This window comes from Nomascus leucogenys, chromosome 6 (genome assembly GCF_006542625.1).
Source record: "Nomascus leucogenys isolate Asia chromosome 6, Asia_NLE_v1, whole genome shotgun sequence".
Taxonomy (NCBI): Eukaryota; Metazoa; Chordata; class Mammalia; order Primates; family Hylobatidae; genus Nomascus; species Nomascus leucogenys.
Window position 1 is genome coordinate 44,065,969 of NC_044386.1, and position 20,358 is coordinate 44,086,326.

Here is a 20,358-nt window from a genome sequence, read left to right on the forward strand (position 1 = left end):
CCTTGGTTATTAAAGGACAATGAAAATTTTAATATTTTAACATCAGTTCTTTATTTTAGAGACAATTGTATGATAATCTGAAGAGAATAAACATACATTCAGATAAAAAAGAAATTCATTGTAAAAGCCAAATAGTATAATCAAACTTCTTTAATGGAAAAAAACACAGTTACTTTTGCACAAACCTAATCAGTTTATTAAACACCTAGGTAAGATTTAGTGTTAAACACGAAACCTGAATGTGAAACATAATTTCTAAAGAGAGTTGGGTAACTAATTAAAAGCTTTTGCTTCTACTTTTCATTATTCTCCTAAAAAACGTAAATATAAAACTCGTACATGTGTAGGTAAGACCTCCCCCGCCAATACAAACCATAGTCACTTGGTATATACTACTGCCTAAATTGAGCGTAGATATAAAAACTTAAAACAACAACAACAAAACTCTATGCCTGTATCTATAATTATATGATATTACAATCTCATTCTTCAAAAACAGTAAATCATCAACAAAACTGGTGGCAATCTACATAAAATGCCCCTATGTTCTACTTGTGGGCTGTGGAAAAGTCTTTTAAATTTGTTGCTCCAAAACAGCATTTTTCTTGAAGTCTGCCTTTCCCCCCAAAAAACTAAAACTGTTTGATGTAGATGGTCGTTGCTTGATTGACATTATAAATTATCTTGTACAATAAAATCTTTTTTTCTCCGCTCCCAATTTTTTTTAAATTAATTTAATCTATGCAACAGCTGTAGCACAATTTCTTGTGCTAAGGAGAATCATATTACAGGAAAAAAATGCATATAGATGGATCAAGTGCTGCTTTAGTAAATGCAGTTGTTTAATCTTTGCTTTTTTTTTTTTTAAAGGAACATGTCAAGGGTTAATCCTGTGACTCAGTCTGACAAAACGAGTCAGCTGGAGACAGGGCCAATTTTTAAACCTGATTTCAGACAGGCTGCCTGCATAGGAGCTCTGAACTGTCGTGTACTTTTTATCCAGAATTGTTTCCACCCACAGCTCTACATAATCACTTATGTGTTACCCTAAGATTATGTGATCTGACTCAATATTCATGTCACCTAGTTCAACAATATAAAAAAATCACCAAGTTTTACAGCAAGATAGGAATCATTGTACACAATAGCAAAATGATTAATGAAAATGCCAGAGGACCCTGAAAAAATACATAACTTGGAGCCATACACCTTTCATTAGCAAACTGATGATTCCTGGTTTAAAGATTATTGCATTTCACCAATTTTCAAATATGCCTTTTCCTCCCAAATGTTATCAGGATGTTATGTTTGCTGCTATTCCAGTAGTCATTAAGCACAGACCTACACTAGGCAAGAAAAAGCCATAATGTGCTTTGCCTAAACAAGTTACTTCTTTACTGACGATACAGGAAAAGATGTTTTCAGAAAGTCTACCAAGTAAGAGCTCTCTGGAAACTTCAGTTTAAATTCCAGGCTTCCATGTGAAATTTCCCTCTTCCATCTTACTATTCTATTGATTGGGAAACAGATCTTCCTTGGAGAGCTATATAAAATTTCTTAGAGTTATCCACGCAGTATTTTTATCTACTTTAATAGCTCATTTTTATCCTGATATTTGGATCACTATAACAGTTATAGCTATTTTTAAATGATCCGTAAGCAAGAATGTTTCTAAAGGTAACATAAAATTCGAAATAGTTTTTGAAAGAAAATGTTTAATTGAAGTGAATTATGTATCTTGAATTAGTTAACATAGGCCAGTTAGTGGTTAATCTTACTGTATATTCTTCTAAAACAAACAGGCAACATTCCACTGTCCCAAAAGCTAGAAAATCTGGCTGGAAAAGTAAACCTAAAACCCACTCATAATATTCCTCATGAAAAGTTTCAACATTATTTCTAAGTGAATCAAATCTTGGAAAACAGACTTTCAGAGTAATAAATGAAGCCAAACTTAAAAGCTGACATGTGAATAACTCCACGAATGAACTCTATATTTTCCTAAAGGATGAACTCAGTAAATAATAAATTATTGGCTGCAAGGGAGGTAGGAGTGAGGACAGATTTAAGAGGATAGTGAGAGAATCTGTAAGCGAACCAATTCAAAGCAAAAGAACCTTCCCCAATGCCTCTTCTTCCTCATCTACCTTGTAAAGAGATGACATGTGAGTGAATGCTGCCTCTCAAATGTGCAGTATTTTAGTTAGCCTTGCTAATTAAGTCAGACATCAAAATTCCAGGTTTTCTATCTGAACATTATATTGCAGACTTCTCTGGTAGTATATGCTACTTTGCAAATATGTTCAGAAAGTTGTTCTTCTGGTTTTTCTAATATCCTCACATTTTAGAAAATTTACTTCTGCAAGAAAGAAATCAAGAATATACAACTCCAGTGAAATAATGCATCATTTTCAAACCAATCCACTAGCATTCAATGCATATTATTTAAAGTTAATAGTGTTATTGATCTAAAATCAATAGTGCATCTTTTAATTCAACAATCACTCCCATCTTGCTGATACCCAGTCTATCAGTAAAAAGGATTCCAATTATTATCTTTCCACTGTATGAAAATCTTAAAAATCAAAGACTTGATTTTTGTGATCTTTACTCAAGTGGCACTCCATGAAAAATCTGTTCCAATTAAGCCTTAATTGTGATTACCAAAATCTTAACCAAACCAATAACCAGTAGATATTAAAGATTAGTCTGAGTACTGGTAAACAATTTATTTGGATATCAACACATATAAATATACATTTCTCAACACAGTGTAAAGACACATGCTAAAACTCATAAAATAGCGTCTGTCTCAGATACAGGATATCAGATGTCATACTGTTTCTTTACAAATATCTCAAGTCTAAATTGAGTTTTAGAAATGCTTAATGATTAACAAAATAGAAAACACCTACCTATATAGCCAATGGAAACAATCACCACTGTAAACTGCATTTTTAAGGCAAAAGAACAATTAATTTCCTTTTGACAACCATATGACTATAATGAGGATATGTAAAAACAGCCATACCTCCTGGAGAAGAAAGCAAATAAATCTCTTTCTGAGGTGAATAAATTGTATCCCTCCGACATCGACATGAACAGAACTGACAGATCATACAAAGCTTCTAAAAGGCAATCATTAGATAACCCTTCAAATGAGACAACTATATAATTACTGAGAATATGTAAAATCTGAAGCAAATTGCATGTTTCTTTTGATCACAAACTCACAATGACAAAGCAGTTTTCTTTGAAAAATTAAAGACAGGGGGCCCCCGTGCCCCTGAATCTCTTGGCTGTCCCTTTCTTTCCCCTTTCCTTCCCTACGTGAATTGCAGTTTGTCACTTCTCATTTGCCACTTGAAGTAACACAGTAAGAGAATCATTAACTATGTTGCAACTTGATAATTTTCCTGCAGATGGCTCTATAATCACGGGACTGCCTAATGGTGTGTGTATGCAGGCATTAAAAAAAAGATGAGGATATGCCCCCCAGGTTTTTAAATTCCTTAAGAAACCAGCACTTCTGAAGAGCTTTCAAGTCTGACACAAGGCTTTGCACAATCTTAACAACAAAACAAAACTGTAGGCAAACAAAGCTATCATTTAAAATCATCTGTAAAGCTAAATAATTTTTGTGAACATGATGTCTTGGGTCAAGTTAGCTGTCTCTTAAAGAAAGTGCCACCCGTTTTTTTGTTTCTTCTTTTGGCCTGTGCGATTTTTCTTTTTTCCTCTGAACTGGAAGACGTCAGATCCTTTCAATTTATGAGAAATGGAACAGCACCAAGATATTCTATTCCATTTTAAATTTATTTTTTAAAAGACCAGAAGTAACATCTGCATCTTAGCCCAGAACCATTTCAAGAATCTGCAATCCAAAGCTGTAAGTAACTTACACATCAAGTTATTTTTTGGTCCTCAATCTATATTTTTGTTTCAGTAAAAATTCTTCCTAGCGGTAGTAATTTTTAAATACTTCTTACCTCTAAATAAATATTGAGTCTACCAAAACATCCTGCCTCACATTTGTGATAATAAAGTAAAAAAGCAAAGTTAATTTTTGCTATATTCACTGGAAGAAATCATACAGATCTTGAATTTATGAAAAGACCTATCTGTTAAGAATGGTTTCTTATTACTAAATTCTGGTGACCATTCTCAACAAAAGCCAAAAAATACTTCACTTTGAAAACACATCTAAGAAGAGTGAAATCAACAGGGAAAAAGATGGGAAATGGTGTCAGTCATACATTTTCAACAAAGAACAATGCAAAACAAGCAGTGTTTGACCAGTATTTGGTTATGCTTCACTATTCCTAACAATGACAAGTGTCCCTAAACAGACACCGGGAAACAGATACAAAACTTGGAAGAAATTTGTTAAGCTACTTGTTCTATGCAGCTGTAGCACATGTGTATGCAGTAGGGCAGAAGTATTCTCCCTATCATTCATTAGTATTCTGTGTAATATAAGATGGGCTACTTAGGGCCCAGAACACTGTGGAGTTATATCATGTAACGCGAAAGAGCACTAAACTGGGATTCAGGAGACAGGGATCCAGGTTTCAGCTCTGCCTCTCAGGAGGCAAGAGAGCTTAGGGTAGGTCATTGACTCTCCCTGAGCCTAATTTTCCATTTCTGTAAAATGCAGGCATTAAATTAGGCCAAAGACTTCCTAGCCATTTCACCACTAATAAAACATTTTATTATGTACTCCACACCAAAACTCTGAATTCCTATTTTGAAAGATTTTTGTCTCTGACTCTTTTTTAAACATTCCATTATGATAAATATTTTTCTCTCTTAAAAAGAAAAATCAAAGCAGGGTATGGTGGCTCATGCCTGTAATCCTACCACTTTGGGAGGCCAAGGTGGGAAGATCCCTTGAGCCCAGGAGCTTGAGACCAGCCTGGGCAACATGGCAAGACCCTGTCTCTACAAAAAGTTAAAAAATTCGCTGGGTGGTGTGCACCTGTAATCCCAGCTACCTAGGAGACTGAGGTGGGAGGATCGCTTCAGCCCAGGAGTTCACGCCTGCAGTGAGCTATGATTGTGCCACTGTACTCTAGCGAGGGTGACAGAGAGAGACTGTCTCTAGAAAAACAACAACAACAACAAATGAACAAAAGCAAAAAAGAAAACTCAAAGCCATGTAACTGCAGTTCAGAACTTCAGATTAAAAGGTAAATGAAGCATTGCCATACTGAGCTGAAATAACTCCAGTGAAAGAAACCTGATGTTTAGTTACCATTTTATTTCGGTAAACTATAGAATACACAGAATTTGTTAGGTTTTTCTGATATATTTTGAATCTTGTTGTATTCAAGATTCAAGCTGTGATCTACTGGGATAGATGATACCAGGTGTCCACACCAATCTTAAATTGTGTGTGTGTGTGTGTGTGTGTGTGTGTGTGTGTGTCTCAAAGTCCTGCTTTGTTGCCTAGGCTGGAGTGCACTGGTGCAATCTTGGCTCACTGCAACCTCCACCTCCCGGGCTCAAGCCATTCTCATGCCTCAGCCTCCAGAGTAGCTGGGATTACAGGCGTGTGCTACCACACCCTGCTAAGTTTTGTATTTTTAGTAGAGACAGGGTTTCACTATGTTGGCCAGGTTGGTCTTGAACTCCTGGCCTCAAGCGATATGCCAGCCTCGGCCTCCCAAAGTGCTGAGATTACAGGCATGGGCCACCATGCCCAGCCTTAAATTGTATTTTTATAATCATACCTGCAAGAGGCATAATTAAAAGTCTAAAGCCTCACGTGAAATGAAAGGCTGAACCAAAAAAGGAATCTGAACACATAATTACAACTTCTCAGTTCTAAGACAAGAGTCCAAAAGCTTTGTATTCTAATAACATTCATGCCAGCAAATGAAGTATCTAAACGGCTAGTTATATATAACTCCATTGCCTAGTAATATGTTCATTTAAAACCATCATCTTTCTTTTTTATTTTTATTTTTAAAGTATAATTGACACAAGGTCTCACTTTGTTGCCCAGCCTGGTCTTGAACTCTTGGGCTCAAGCAATCCTCCGACCTCCGCCTCCCAAAGTGCTGGGATTAGAAGCGTGGGCCACTGCTCCCTGCTCCCGGCCCTATCAACTTTATCTTGAACAAAATAGTAAAACAAAATAAAGAAAAGCAGTGACATCATACCGATAGATAACAACTCTTACATAACTTTGTCATTGTTTAATTTACTCAATAACAATTTTGGTTTCTTAATAATGTGCAAGTTAATCTACAAGTCAGATATTTTATGTTTAATATAGCATCACCTGGAAAACAAAACATTTATGGCTATGCCCTTCAAATAATACATAATTTCCTCCAGGGGTGGCTTTGTTATAATTTTAGCAAGCAACACAGAGTTAAGGAGTCAGTATGGGAGCTCATCTTAAGTAAGTGGGCTGAGGCTCCTGCACTATTCTGTAATGAAGATGCAGTGCCCATCTATGACTCGTTTCTTTGCTCCTTTTGGCTGGAGAATTTAGTAGAGCAGTAAACAGGACTATTATACACAAATGTGGCTGTAATGAATATGTAGGTTGGAAAGTTTACAGGATAAAGTAAGGGAGGAAAGGATGAAAAATGGGTGGCAACACTACAGTAACTTTATAGGCGCGCGATCTTGAGGACACTTCCTTGCCATAACACTGGTTATTTCAGACTGAAATGGTTGTTACATAAAAAAGGTTCAAACTATATTACTGTTGTTAAAATGGGAATAAAGATTATATGAATATAAGAACACGATCTTCTAATGCTAAGACCTCACATCGGAAAACAAATGCATGACTTCCTAGCTCTAATCTAATTCCCATCTAATAATCTAATTCCTACCTAATAATTCCTATCTAACCAAGGGGCACACTGTCCATGTAAATAGAAATAACTACAGTGTTCTTTGCTGCTGAAAAGACTTTTACTTTTCTGATGAAAAGCTGGAGCTCTCTCTTTTCCTCCCTGAAAAATGTTTACAAAGTTTAGGCATGTTATATGTTTTATGATACAGTGAGTTAAAACATACAGTTACATAGTTATCTTTCTCCTGAAGATAATTTAGATTATCTAGTATGTAGCTTATACCTTCTCTGAGTCAGCCGAAGCATGGTCTAGAAAGAAGAGCTATGGCTGTATTGCTAATCATTTGCCTTTGTTCATTTATTCAACAAATAGTTACTAAGTATCTGTTATGCAACTCTGTGCTGCAGGTGCAATAAACAACATAAATAAAATCCTTGCTTTATTATGTTGCTCCTGATAATACAGATAAAGAATAAACGAATTAGGCCATATCAGATTGTATGAAGTACTGTAGAAAAAAATACATCAGGAAAAGAGTGAGGAGGTACTAGGGGTATGCCGCCCTTTTATATAGGATGGTCACAAAAGCTCTTCATTGACAGAGTGATACGAGATCAAAGAGAAAACTAGCCATTTGGACACTAGGGAAAGTGTGTTCCATGAAAGAGAACTGTAAATGCAAAGGCCCGGAGGTAGGAGTGTGCTTGACATCTTTAAGAAGCAGTAAAAAGGAGTATGGTTAGAGTGAATGAAGTAAGAGAGGGCAGAGGGGTAGAAGACGAAGTCTGAGAGGTGGCAGGTGTCTTGTAAACCACTTTAAAGATGTTGGTTTTACAATAAGGGAAGCTACTGGAGGATTTTAAGCAGAGGAGTATATGATCTGACCTAGATTTTAAAAGGATGTTCCTGTGTTTAAAAAGAAAAAGAAAAACAAAATAAAACTGGGAGACCAGTTATAAGGCTGTTGCCATAATTTAAGAAAGAGGTAAAGGTGGTTTAGACAAAGATGATAGCAACACAGGTGACCACAAATGGTTAAATTCTTGAAGAGAATTCTAGTAAGAGAAGTATTATGTAAGACTGTCCTCTGTCTCAAATTTATGTCAATGAAACCATAACTTATTTCCTTTAGAAAAATAATTCCTGTATTGTTGTTTTCCATACTTTCACGTGAGGACCATGGCCCTATATTTTTAATTAGGTCATCCTAAAACAATGTAGAATTAATGCTGATGGCTGAATTACCTGTAATTTTCCTGCTTTTTGTTTTGGTAAAATACTCCTATTTTGGTAACTAGGAATTAACTGCATAATTGATGGGAGAAATCGGACATATAATTCAGTTTCTTATACAAAGAAGGCCAGTTAACATAGTGAAGGTTTGAACAATCAGAGAATTAAGTTAAAAAGTACAGCTTAGAGCAGGAAGTCATTAACAGGTGATGTTTCCTATTATAGATACATAAAATAACGGCCTTGTAGTCCTTATTTTTATCCCTTTAATTCAAAAAGCATTTCCTAAATACTACATCATGTGCCTGGAGAACAACAATTATGCAACAAAAAACATTTTAGGCTGGCCGCAGTGACTCACGCCTGTAATCCCAGCACTTTGGGAGGCCAAGATGGGAGGATCACTTGAGGCCAGGAGTTTGAGACCAACCCTGGCAACACAGCAAAACCTCTTTTCTACAAAAAATAGAAAATGTAGCTGGGTGTAGTGGCATGTGCCTATAGTCCTAGTTACTCAGGAGGCTGAAGTGGGAGGATTGCCTCTCTGCTTGAGCCCAGGAGTTTGAGGCACAGTGAGCTATGATGGCACCACTGTACTCCAGCCTGGGCCACAGACTGAATTCCCTGTTTCAAAAGAAAAAAAAAATTTTTTTTTAAGTTCTTTCTTTCCAGGCTGGGTGCAGTGGCTCACGCATGTAATCCCAGCACTTTGGGAGGCCAAGGTGGGTGGATTGCTTGAGTCCAGGAGTTCGAGACCTGCCTGGGCAACAAGGTGAAACCCTGTTTCTACAAAAAATGCAAAAATTAGCCAGTTGTGATGGCACCTGCCTGTAGTTCCAGCTACTCGGTAGGCTGAGTTGCGAGGATCACTTGAGCCCAGGAGGTGGAGGTTGCAGTGAGCCAAGATTTTGCCACTGCACTCCAGCCTGGGTGACAGAGTGAGACTCTGTCTCAAAGAAAAAAAAAAATGTTATTTTTGTCCAAAGAACAAGGTTATCTTTTGACTATAAGAATCTTAACCAGGTGTGGTGGCTCACGACTGTAATCCCAGCACTTTGGGAGGCTGAGGCGGGCGGATCACGAGGTCAGGAGTTCAAGACCAGCCTGGCCAAGATGGTGAAACCCCGTCTCTACTAGAAATACAAAAAAATCAGCCAGGTGTGGTGGCAGACGCCTGCAATCCCAGCTACTCGGGAGGCTGAGGCAGAGATCTGCTTGAATCCAGGAGGTGGAGGTTGCAGTGAGCCGAGAATGCACCACTGTACTCCAGCCTGGGCGACTGAGCAATACTCTGTCTTAAAAAACAAACAAACAAAAAGAATCTTGAAGTCAGGGTCCATATTTTATTCATATTTAAATCTCTAAAGTCTAAAATAGTTCTTCATTCACAATAAGGACTTAGTATATATTTGTCGGTTTTGACAGAAGGGATTCATATTCTCCTCACTGGGAGTCTACTAGATGGAGCCCATACTAGTAGCAAATAAGTTTTCTAATTCTCATTTAAGTTACCGATTTTTGAAATTTTAAAATATCTTTTGTATTACTGGAGAAGATACTGAAAATCATGATTTCAAATAATGATGAGTTTGACAGTTTAAAAAATTGTCAAGCTCAAGTCAGAAAACTTGAAGTTTTCTTAGTTCTTATTATTTTTGTTGGTTTTTTTTTTTGAGACGTAGTTTTACTTTTGTTGCCCAGGCTGGAGTGCAATGGTGCGATCTTTATCTCGGCTCACTGCAACCTCCACCTCCTGGGTTCAAGTGTTTCTCCTGCCTCAGCCTCCCAAGTAGCTTGGATTACAGGCATGCCCCACCATGCCTGGCTAACTTTTGTATTTTTAGTAGAGATGGGGTTTCACCATGTTGGTTAGGCTGGCCTCGAACTCCTGACCTTAAGTGATCCGCCTGCCTTGGCCTCCCAAAATACTGGGATTACTATAGGCGTAAGCCACCGTGCTGGGCCTATTTATTATTTATTATTAATACTAGCCTCATAAAAGCAAAAAAGGGAACTATTTAAGAACCATATAAAATTTACTTAGATTCATAGGGATTAACGTTGAAAATATGAATTTTCTAGGGATGGAAGATATTCTTAATTTTCGTATGAAGGTTTTATGTTTAGACCAGAAACATGACACGTGATTGAAAAGAATCGGTTTCACGGTCATACTTGGGTTGGAACCGATTCCCAAGCTGCCAGTAACTATCTTTCACTTTAGGTTCTTCTGTTTTTTTGTTTTCTTGGGGACAGGGTCTTGTTCTGTCACCCAGCTTGGAGTGTAGTGGCGTGATCACAGCTTAGTACAGCCTGAACCTCCCAGGCTTAAGCCATCCTTCCAACCTTAGCCTCCTGAGTACCTAGTACTACAGGCACACACCACCAAGACCAAATTTTTTTTTTCCTTTACTTTTTGTTTTTTTCTGTAGAGACAGGGTCTTGCCATGTTGCCTAGGCTGGTCTTGAACTTCTAGGCTCAAACACTCCTCCCATCTTGGCCTCCCAAACTGCTGGGCACTATGGCCCAGCTTTAGGTTCTATCAGAAAGTTGGAACAGGAAAAAAAATGGTGATTGGCACAAATATATCTAAGTTTAAGTTAAAAATTTTAGTAGGACTGCTTATAAAAGTCAAATCATTTAAATACAAACTATTTGAATTTAAATCTAATTGTTTCAAATAAGCATTTATTAATACTTGTATACATGGGCTGCTTTTGATGTCCTGCATTATTATTACCTAACATGACACTTAAACCCTAGAAAAGTTATGACACTGTAGCACCCACTTATAAATTGAGGCATTACCATTATTCTAGCTAGGAACATTTTCGAGTAAGGCAAATAATGGTCCTGGAAAGTGTCTGTCAATACAATAAACTCTGGCCCAGTGCCCAGGGTCTTAAGGCACTAAAGAATACAAGGTAATGAGTCCAGGCGTGATGGTTTATGCCTGTAATCCCAGTACTTTGGGAGGCCGAGGCAGGCAGATCACTAGGTCAGAAGTTTGAGACCAGCCTGGCCAACATAGTGAAACCCCTTCTCTACTAAAAATACAAAAATTAGCCGGGCATGGTGGTGCACACCTGTACTCGGAAGGCTGAGGCAGGAAAATCACTTGAACCCGGGAGGTGGAGGATGCAGTGAGCTGAGATCGTGCCACTGCACTCCAGCCTGGGCAACAGAGTGAGACTGTCTCAGAAAAAAATAGAAAAAAAAAAAAAAAAAAAAAAAAAAAAAAAAAAAAAAAGAATACAAGGTAGTGGATCTTAATAAAACCAAGGAACAGGCCTAAGAAGTATTTAATTTCATTTTTAACTCTTTAGGTCTGTTTTTCACTGGAACTACATTTACCTTTTCTTTAAATCTAGTGCAGGTTGGCAAACTTCTATTTTCATAAATAAAGTTTTATTGGAATATAGCTATGCCCATGTATTATATATCATTTGTGGCTGCTCTTGTGCTACAACAGCAAAGTTTAGTAGCTGCATCAGAGACAAATGGCCCACAAAACCAAATATATCTACTACATACACCTTTATAGAAAGTTTGCTGACCCCTGGTCTAGTGCATTGAGGAAGAGTAGAAATTCAGGCTAAGATACAAGTTGGTTCTAAGCAAATTCGGCATAAAACATAACTTCTAGGGGGTGGAGCCAAGATGGCCGAATAGGAACAGCTCCAGTCTCCAGCTCCCAGCCCCAGCGACACAGAAGACGGGTGATTTCTGCATTTCTGCCTGAGGTACTGGTTTCATCTCACTAGGGAGTGCCTAACAGTGGGTGCAGGACAGTCGGTGAAGCGCACTGTGCGCGAGCTGAAGCAGGGCGAGGCATTGACTCACTCGGGAAGCGCAAGGGGTCAGGGAGTTCCCTTTCCTAGTCAAAGAAAGGGGAAGCAGACGGCACCTGGAATATCGGGTCAGTCCCACCCTAACTGCGCTTTTCCAACGGGCCTGGAAATCGGCACACTAGGAGATTGTGTCCCACACCTGGCTCAGAGGGTCCTATGCCCATGGAGTCTCGCTAATTGCTAGCACAGCAGTCTGAGATCAAGCTGCAAGGCGGCAGCGAGGCTGGGGGAGGGGCGCCCGCCATTGCCCAGGCTTGCTTAGGTAAACAAAGCAGCCAGGAAGCTCGAACTGGGTGGAGCCCACCACAGCTCAAGGAGGCCTCCCTGCCTCTGTAGGCTCCACCTCTGGGGGCAGGGCACAGACAAACAAAAGCTCTGCAAGAACTTCCACAGACTTAAATGTCCCTGTCTGACTGACAGCTTTGAAGAGAGTAGTGGTTCTCCCAGCATGCAGCTGGAGATCTGAGAACAGTCAGACTGCATCCTAAAGTGGGTCCCTCACCCCTGAGCAGCCTAACTGGGAGGCACCCCCCCAGTAGGGACAGACTGACACCTCATTCAACCTGGTACTTCTCTGAGACAAAACTTTCAGAGGAACTATCAGACAGCTGAATTTGTGGTCTCACGAAAATCTGCTGTTCTGCAGCCACCGCTGCTGACACCCAGCCAAACAGGGTCTGGAGTGCACCTCTAGTAAACTCCAACAGACCTGCAGCTGAGGGTCCTGTCTGGTAGAAGGAAAACTAACAAACAGAAAGGACATCCACACCAAAAACCCATCTGTACATCACCATCATCAAAGACAAAAAGTAGATAAAACCACAAAGATGGGGAAAAAACAGACCAAAAAAACTGGAAACTCTAAAAAACAGAGCACCTCTCCTCCTCCAAAGGAACGCAGTTCCTCACCAGCAACGGAACAAAGCTGGATGGAGGATGACTTTGATGAGTTGAGAGAAGAAGGCTTCAGACGATCAAACTACTCTGAGCTACGAGAGGAAATTCAAAACAACAGCAAAGAAGTTAAAAACTTTGAAAAAAAATTAGAAGAATGGATAACTAGAATAACCAATGGAGAGAAGGGCTTCAAGGAGCCGATGGAGCTGAAAGCCAAGTTTCGAGAACTACGCGAAGATTGCAGAAGCCTCAGTAGCAGATGCGATCAACTGGAAGAAAGAGTATCGCTGATGGAAGATGAAATGAATGGAATGAAAAGAGAAGGGAAGTTTAGAGAAAAAAGGATAAAAAGAAATGAACAAAGCCTCCAAGAAATTTGGGACTATGTGAAAAGACCAAACCTACGTCTGATTGGTGTACCTGAAAATGATGGGGAGAATGGAACCAAGTTGGAAAACACTGCAAGATATTATCCAGGAGAACTTCCCCAATCTAGCAAGGCAGGCCAGCATTCAGATTCAGGAAATACAGAGAACGCCACAAAGATACTCCTCGAGAAGGGCAACTCCAAGACACATTATTGTCAGATTCACCAAAGTTGAAATGAAAGAAAAAATGTTAAGGGCAGCCAGAGAGAAAGGTCGGGTTACCCACAAAGGGAAGCCCATCAGACTAACAGCTGATCTCTCAGCAGAAACTCTACAAGCCAGAAGAGAGTGGGGGCCGATATTCAACATTCTTAAAGAAAAGAATTTTCAACCCAGAATCTCCTATCCCGCCAAACTAAGCTTCATAAGTGAAGGAGAAATAAAACACTTTACAGACAAGCAAACGCTGAGTGATTTTGTCACCACCAGGCCTGCCCTAAAAGAGCTCCTGAAGGAAGCACTAAACATGGAAAGGAACAACCGGTACCAGCCACTGCAAAAACATGCCAAATTGTAAAGACCATCGAGACTAGGAAGAAACTATAGCAACTAATGAGCAAAATAACCAACTAACATCATAATGACAGGATCAGATTCACACATAACAATATTAACGTTAAATGTAAATGGGCTAAATGCTCCATTCAAAAGACACAGACTGGCAAACTGGATAAGGAGTCAGGACCCATCAGTGTGCTGTATTCAGGAAACCCATCTCACATGCAGAGACACACATAGACTCAAAATAAAGGGATGGAGGAAGATCTATCAAGCAACTGGAAAACAAAAAAAGGCAGGGGTTGCAATCCTAGTCTCTGATAAAATAGACTTTAAACCAACAAAGATCAAAAGAGACAAAGAAGGCCATTACATAATGGTAAAGGGATCAATTCATCAAGAAGAGCTAACTATCCTAAATATATATGCACCCAACACAGGAGCACCCAGATTCATAAAGCAAGTCCTGAGTGACCTACTAAGGGACTTAAACTCCCACACAATAATAATGGGAGATTTTAACACCCCACTGTCAGCATTAGACAGATCAACGAGACAGAAAGTTAACAAGGATATCCAGGAATTGAACTCAGCTCTACATAAAGTGGACCTAATAGACATCTACAGAACTCTCCACCCCAAGTCAACAGAATATACATTTTTTTCAGCACCACACCACACCTATTCCAAAATTGACCACATAGTTGGAAGTAAAGCTCTCCTCAGCAAATGTAAAAGAACAGAAATTATAACAAACTGTCTCTCAGACCACAGTGCAATCAAACTAGAACTCAGGATTAAGAAACTCACTCAAAACCGCTCTACTACATGGAAACTGAACAACCTGCTCCTGAATGACTATTGGGTACATAATGAAATGAAGGCAGAAATAAAGATGTTCTTTGAAACCAACGAGAACAAAGACACAACATACCAGAATCTCTGGGACACATTCAAAGCAGTGTGTAGAGGGAAATTTATAGCACTAAATGCCCACAAGAGAAAGCAGGAAAGATCCAAAATTGACTCCTTAACATCACAATTAAAAGAACTAGAAAAGCAAGAGCAAACACATTCAAAAGCTAGCAGAAGGCTAGAAATAACTAAAATCAGAGCAGAACTGAAGGAAATAGAGACACAAAAAACCCTTCAAAAAATTAATGAATCCAGGAGCTGGTTTTTTGAAAAGATCAACAAAATTGATGGACCGCTAGCAAGACTAATAAAGAAGAAAAGAGAGAAGAATCAAATAGATGCAATAAAAAACGAAAAAGGGGATATCACCACCGATCCCACAGAAATACAATCTACCATCAGAGAATACTACAAACACCTCTATGCAAATAAACTAGAAAATCTAGAAGAAATGGATAAATTCCTCGACAAATACACCCTCCCAAGACTAAACCAGGAAGAAGTTGAATCTCTGAATAGACCAATAACAGGTTCTGAAATTGTGGCAATAATCAATAGCTTACCAACCAAAAAGAGTCCAGGACCTGATGGATTCACAGCCGAATTCTACCAGAGGTACAAGGAGGAACTGGTACCATTCCTTCTGAAACTATTCCAATCGATAGAAAAAGAGGGAATCCTCCCTAACACATTTTATGAAGCCAGCATCGTCCTGATACCAAAACCTGGCAGAGACATAACCAAAAAAGAGAATTTCAGACCAATATCCTTGATGAACATTGATGCAAAAATCCTCAATAAAATACTGGCAAACCGAATCCAGCAGCACATCAAAAAGCTTATCCACCATGATCAAGTGGGCTTCATCCCTGGGATGCAAGGCTGGTTCAACATACGCAAATCAATAAATGTAATCCAACATATAAACAGAACCAAAGACAAAAACCACATGATTATCTCAATAGATGCAGAAAAGGCCTTTGACAAAATTCAACAACCCTTCATGCTAAAAACTCTCAATAAATTAAGTATTGATGGGACGTATCTCAAAATAATAAGAGCTATCTACGACAAACCCACAGCCAATATCATACTGAATGGGCAAAAACTGGAAGCATTCCCTCTGAAAACTGGCACAAGACAGGGATGCCCTCTCTCACCGCTCCTGTTCAACATAGTGCTGGAAGTTCTGGCCAGAGCAATCAGGCAGGAGAAGGAAATAAAAGGTATTCAATTAGGAAAAGAGGAAGTCAAATTGTCCCTGTTTGCAGATGACATGATTGTATATCTAGAAAACCCCACTGTCTCAGCCCAAAATCTCCTTAAGCTGATTAGCAACTTCAGCGAAGTCTCAGGATACAAAATTAACGTACAAAAATCACAAGCATTCTTGTACACCAATAACAGACAAACAGAGAGCCAAATCATGAGTGAACTCCCATTCACAATTGCTTCAAAGAGAATAAAATACCTAGGAATCCAACTTACAAGGGATGTGAAGGACCTCTTCAAGGAGAACTACAAACCACTGCTCAATGAAATAAAAGAGGATACAAACAAATGGAAGAACATTCCATGCTCTTGGGTTGGAAGAATCAATATCGTGAAAATGGCCATACTGCCCAAGGTAATTTATAGATTCAATGCCATCCCCATCAAGCTACCAATGACTTTCTTCACAGAATTGGAAAAAACTACTTTAAAGTTCATATGGAACCAAAAAAGAGCCCGCATCGCCAAGTCAATCCTAAGCCAAAAGAACAAAGCTGGAGGCATCACGCTACCTGACTTTAAACTATACTACAAGGCTACAGTAACCAAAAGAGCATGGTACTAGTACCACAACAGAGACATAGATCAATGGAACAGAACAGAGCCCTCAGAAATGATGCCACATAGCTACAACTATCTGATCTTTGACAAACCTGACAAAAACAAGAAATGGGGAAAGGATTCCCTATTTAATAAATGGTGCTGGGAAAACTGGCTAGCCATAAGTAGAAAGCTGCAACTGGATCCCTTCCTTACACCTTATACAAAAATTAATTCAAGATGGATTAAAGACTTATATGTTAGACCTAAAACCATTAAAATCCTACAAGAAAACCTAGGCAATACCATTCAGGACATAGGCGTGGGCAAGGACTTCATGTCTAAAACACCAAAAGCAATGACAACAAAAGCCAAAATCGACAAATGGGATCTCATTAAACTAAAGAGCTTCTGCACAGCAAAAGAAACTATCATCAGAATTAACAGGCAACCTACAGAATGGGAGAAAATTTTTGCAACCTACTCATCTGACAAAGGGCTAATATCCAGAATCTATAATGAACTCAAACAAATTTACAAGAAAAAAACAAACAACCCCATCAAAAAGTGGGCAGAGGACATGAACAGACACTTCTCAAAAGAAGACATTTATGCAGCCAGAAAACACATGAAGAAATGCTCATCATCACTGGCCATCAGAGAAATGCAAATCAAAACCACAGTGAGATACCATCTCACACCAGTTAGAATGGCCATCATTAAAAAATCAGGAAACAACAGGTGCTGGAGAGGATGTGGAGAAATAGGAACACTTTTACACTGTTGGTGGGACTGTAAACTAGTTCAACCATTGTGGAAGTCAGTGTGGCGATTCCTCAGGGATCTCGAACTAGAAATACCATTTGACCCAGCCATCCCATTACTGGGTATATACCCAAAGGACTATAAATCATGCTGCTATAAAGACACATGCACACGTATGTTTATTGCGGCACTATTCACAATAGCAAAGAGTTGGAACCAACCCAAATGTCCAACAACGATAGACTGGATTAAGAAAATGTGGCACATATACACCATGGAATACTATGCAGCCATAAAAAATGATGAGTTCGTGTCCTTTGTAGGGACATGGATGAAACTGGAAAACATCATTCTCAGTAAACTATCGCAAGGACAAAAAACCAAACACCGCATGTTCTCACTCATAGGTGGGAATTGAACAATGAGAACTCATGGACACAGGAAGGTGAACATCACACTCCGGGGACTGTTGTGGGGTGGGGGGAGGGGGGAGGGACAGCATTAGGAGATATACCTAATGCTAAATGACAAGTTAATGGGTGCAGCAAACCAACACGGCACATGGATACATATGTAACAAACCTCCACATTGTGCACATGTACCCTAAAACCCTAAAGTATAATAAAAAAAAAAAAAAAAAAAAATTCACAAAAAAAAAAAAAAAAAAAAAAAAAAAAAAAAAAAAAAAAAAAACATAACTTCTAGAACCAATTATTTTTGAAAACTGACAAAACATTGGCACATTACAGATACTGGATTCGGTATTAAACTATTATAGATAATAAAAAGACAAAACCTTTGAATGGTCAGTACTTTAAAATGTCTTTGAAATCTATTCAATGAATATAAACGAGAGTAATTAGAAACCATCCTGGGACTAGCAATATTTTAAAAATGCTTAGAACTTTAACTACAAATGTAGCTATACAGCACACATTACAGTCCTTGAAATAAGATATAAGTGCAACAAATAACTTTTCGAACAAAATCATTACAAAGGGAGCATTAGTGAAATTAAATTTCATGTAAGCAAATTACTTAGAATGTAAATGTCTTTCCTAACTTATAAAGAAATCAAGAGCTCCAAGCATCCCTGGTGATAAAAATGTGAATTTCTTAATCTAATCCTTCTTTTTCATACTTGAAAAAAAAATCCTTAATCATATTAGGTGAAAATTAAAACAAAAAAAATGTAATGGTTTTACTAATGCTGAACACCCTGAGAGTGGCCTTAAACTCTAAGGCATTTACATAATTCAACCATATATCCTTTAAAAACCATATGAGTTACAAACACGCACACATACTGGGCTTTATCCTACATCTGGGTTGTGAAGTCTCAAAGATCTTACCAGCAGCCAAAGAGTTCAATAAACCTTAAAAGCTACCTGTAAATGAAATGTAGCCATGTTCTTCTTTTAAAAGGAATAGAGAAGTCAGAAAATAATAACAAGTATCACTGTATACAGCCATATCAATACAACTGGATCCATAGGACTCACTGACTGGTTACTTTTCCTTCTGCTTTTTGGTTTGAAATTACATCAAAGACATTACTGACTTCTCACAAAAATCAACATCTTAGAACCACACATTAAAGGCTATTAATTCTGACACTGTTCTTAACAGTGGTTACTGTCAGCATAAACAGTGGCTACTTATTAATGTATGAAAAAAATCTTTCACTTAATGACTAAACTGAATATAAGTTTGGAATGAATTATAGGATAATCCATTTATGTACTTTACATACAGTAAAGATTTTTCTGCTAGTCTGACCTATAAGGTCAGAGAATGAATAAGTCACTTTGGAAATTTTGTATCACAGTAGCCTTCAAATAGAGATACCTTATCTAACAGCCCGAAATAAGAAACTCTTAAGTACATACAGTTGTTGTGTGTTCTCTATGCTGTTTGCCCAAGGAACTAAGCAAATACCTATTCTAACTCACGTTCAAGATCTGGAGGGTTTACTCACGAAGTTCAGCAAAAGCTGGTACTTTATGTAAATACTATTTATTCCAGAATCAGTAGATTTCTTGCTAATCTTAAGGGCCTTAGATAATTGTTTATTTTTATTTTTATTTTTTTTAAGACAGGGTCTCAGTCTGTCACCCAGGCTGGAGTGCAGTGGCATGATCCCGGCTCACTGCAATCTCAACCTCTAGGGTTCAAGCAATGCTCTCTCAGAGTAGCTGGGACTACAGGCACACAACACCATGCCAGCTAATTTTTGTATTTCTTTATAGGGGCGGGGTTCCATTATGTTGGCTAGGCAGATCTCGAACTCCTGGGCTCAAGTGATCTGCCAGCCTTCACCTCCCAAAGTTTTGGGATTATAGGTGAGAGCCACTGCGCCTGGCTGGGCCGGATAATTGCCCATAAACACACTCTGTTATCTTGGCTTCCTAGTGACTTCCATAGGACTCTACTCACAGAGTATTTTTCTTGCTGCTCATCTTACTATTTTCATGGATAAATTGGAGCTATCAGTTTCTCTATAGTTCTAACTCTTGACCTTTTTCTTACTGGTTCAGATGGCTAGCAAGCTCTTAAATAATAGTTTTATAATTATTCATTTCCACCCACCCCAGAAAGTTCTATTTGTCATCTCTTTCCTGTTAAAAAAAAATCTTCAGTTTAGACACCCTCAGTATTTAGTATTTTTTTTCTTTTGAATATTCTTATTCTACTTGGTATGTATAGCAGCATGCTAGATTATTAGACATGGTCTAGTAGTCTTTATGGTTTGGGAATACCTCAGGATATTTCCAATTGTCTCAAAAGGTATCCCTACATTTTCAAATTTACGGTAACAAATGACTAAAAATTCACATTTTTTTAAAAAGAGCCATTCCAAACAAAATGAAATTCCATAAAAATTTTAGGAGAAAGAAAGGCACCACTTTCTTACCTTTTTTTTTTTTCTTTTTTTTTTTTTTTTTTTGAGACAGTCTTGGCTCTGTCACCCAGGCTGGAGTGCAGTGGTGAAATCACAGCTCACTGCAGCCTTGAACTCTTTCAGGAGTGTCAAGAGATACTCCTGCCTTAGCCTCTCAAGTAGGTGAGACTACAGGCACATGCCACCATATCTGGACAGTTTTTTTAAGTGTGTGTGTGTGTGTGTGTGTGTGTGTAGACA

The 20,358-nt window shown here is 38.4% G+C and overlaps 1 protein-coding gene across 6 annotated transcripts in view; it reads right to left on the bottom strand.

The window, feature by feature from the left end:
* The window catches only part of TCF12 (transcription factor 12), a 380,664-nt gene that overhangs the window by 70,670 nt on the left and 289,636 nt on the right, over positions 1-20,358 (bottom strand). The window contains exon 1 of one of the 6 annotated variants that reach the window (XM_030814047.1): positions 3,032-3,088. The exons of the other annotated variants lie outside the window; for them this stretch is intronic. The gene's annotated coding sequence lies outside the window, so the exon portion shown is untranslated. Of the gene's footprint in view, positions 1-3,031; positions 3,089-20,358 lie in introns of those variants that run through there. 6 annotated transcript variants of the gene reach the window in all.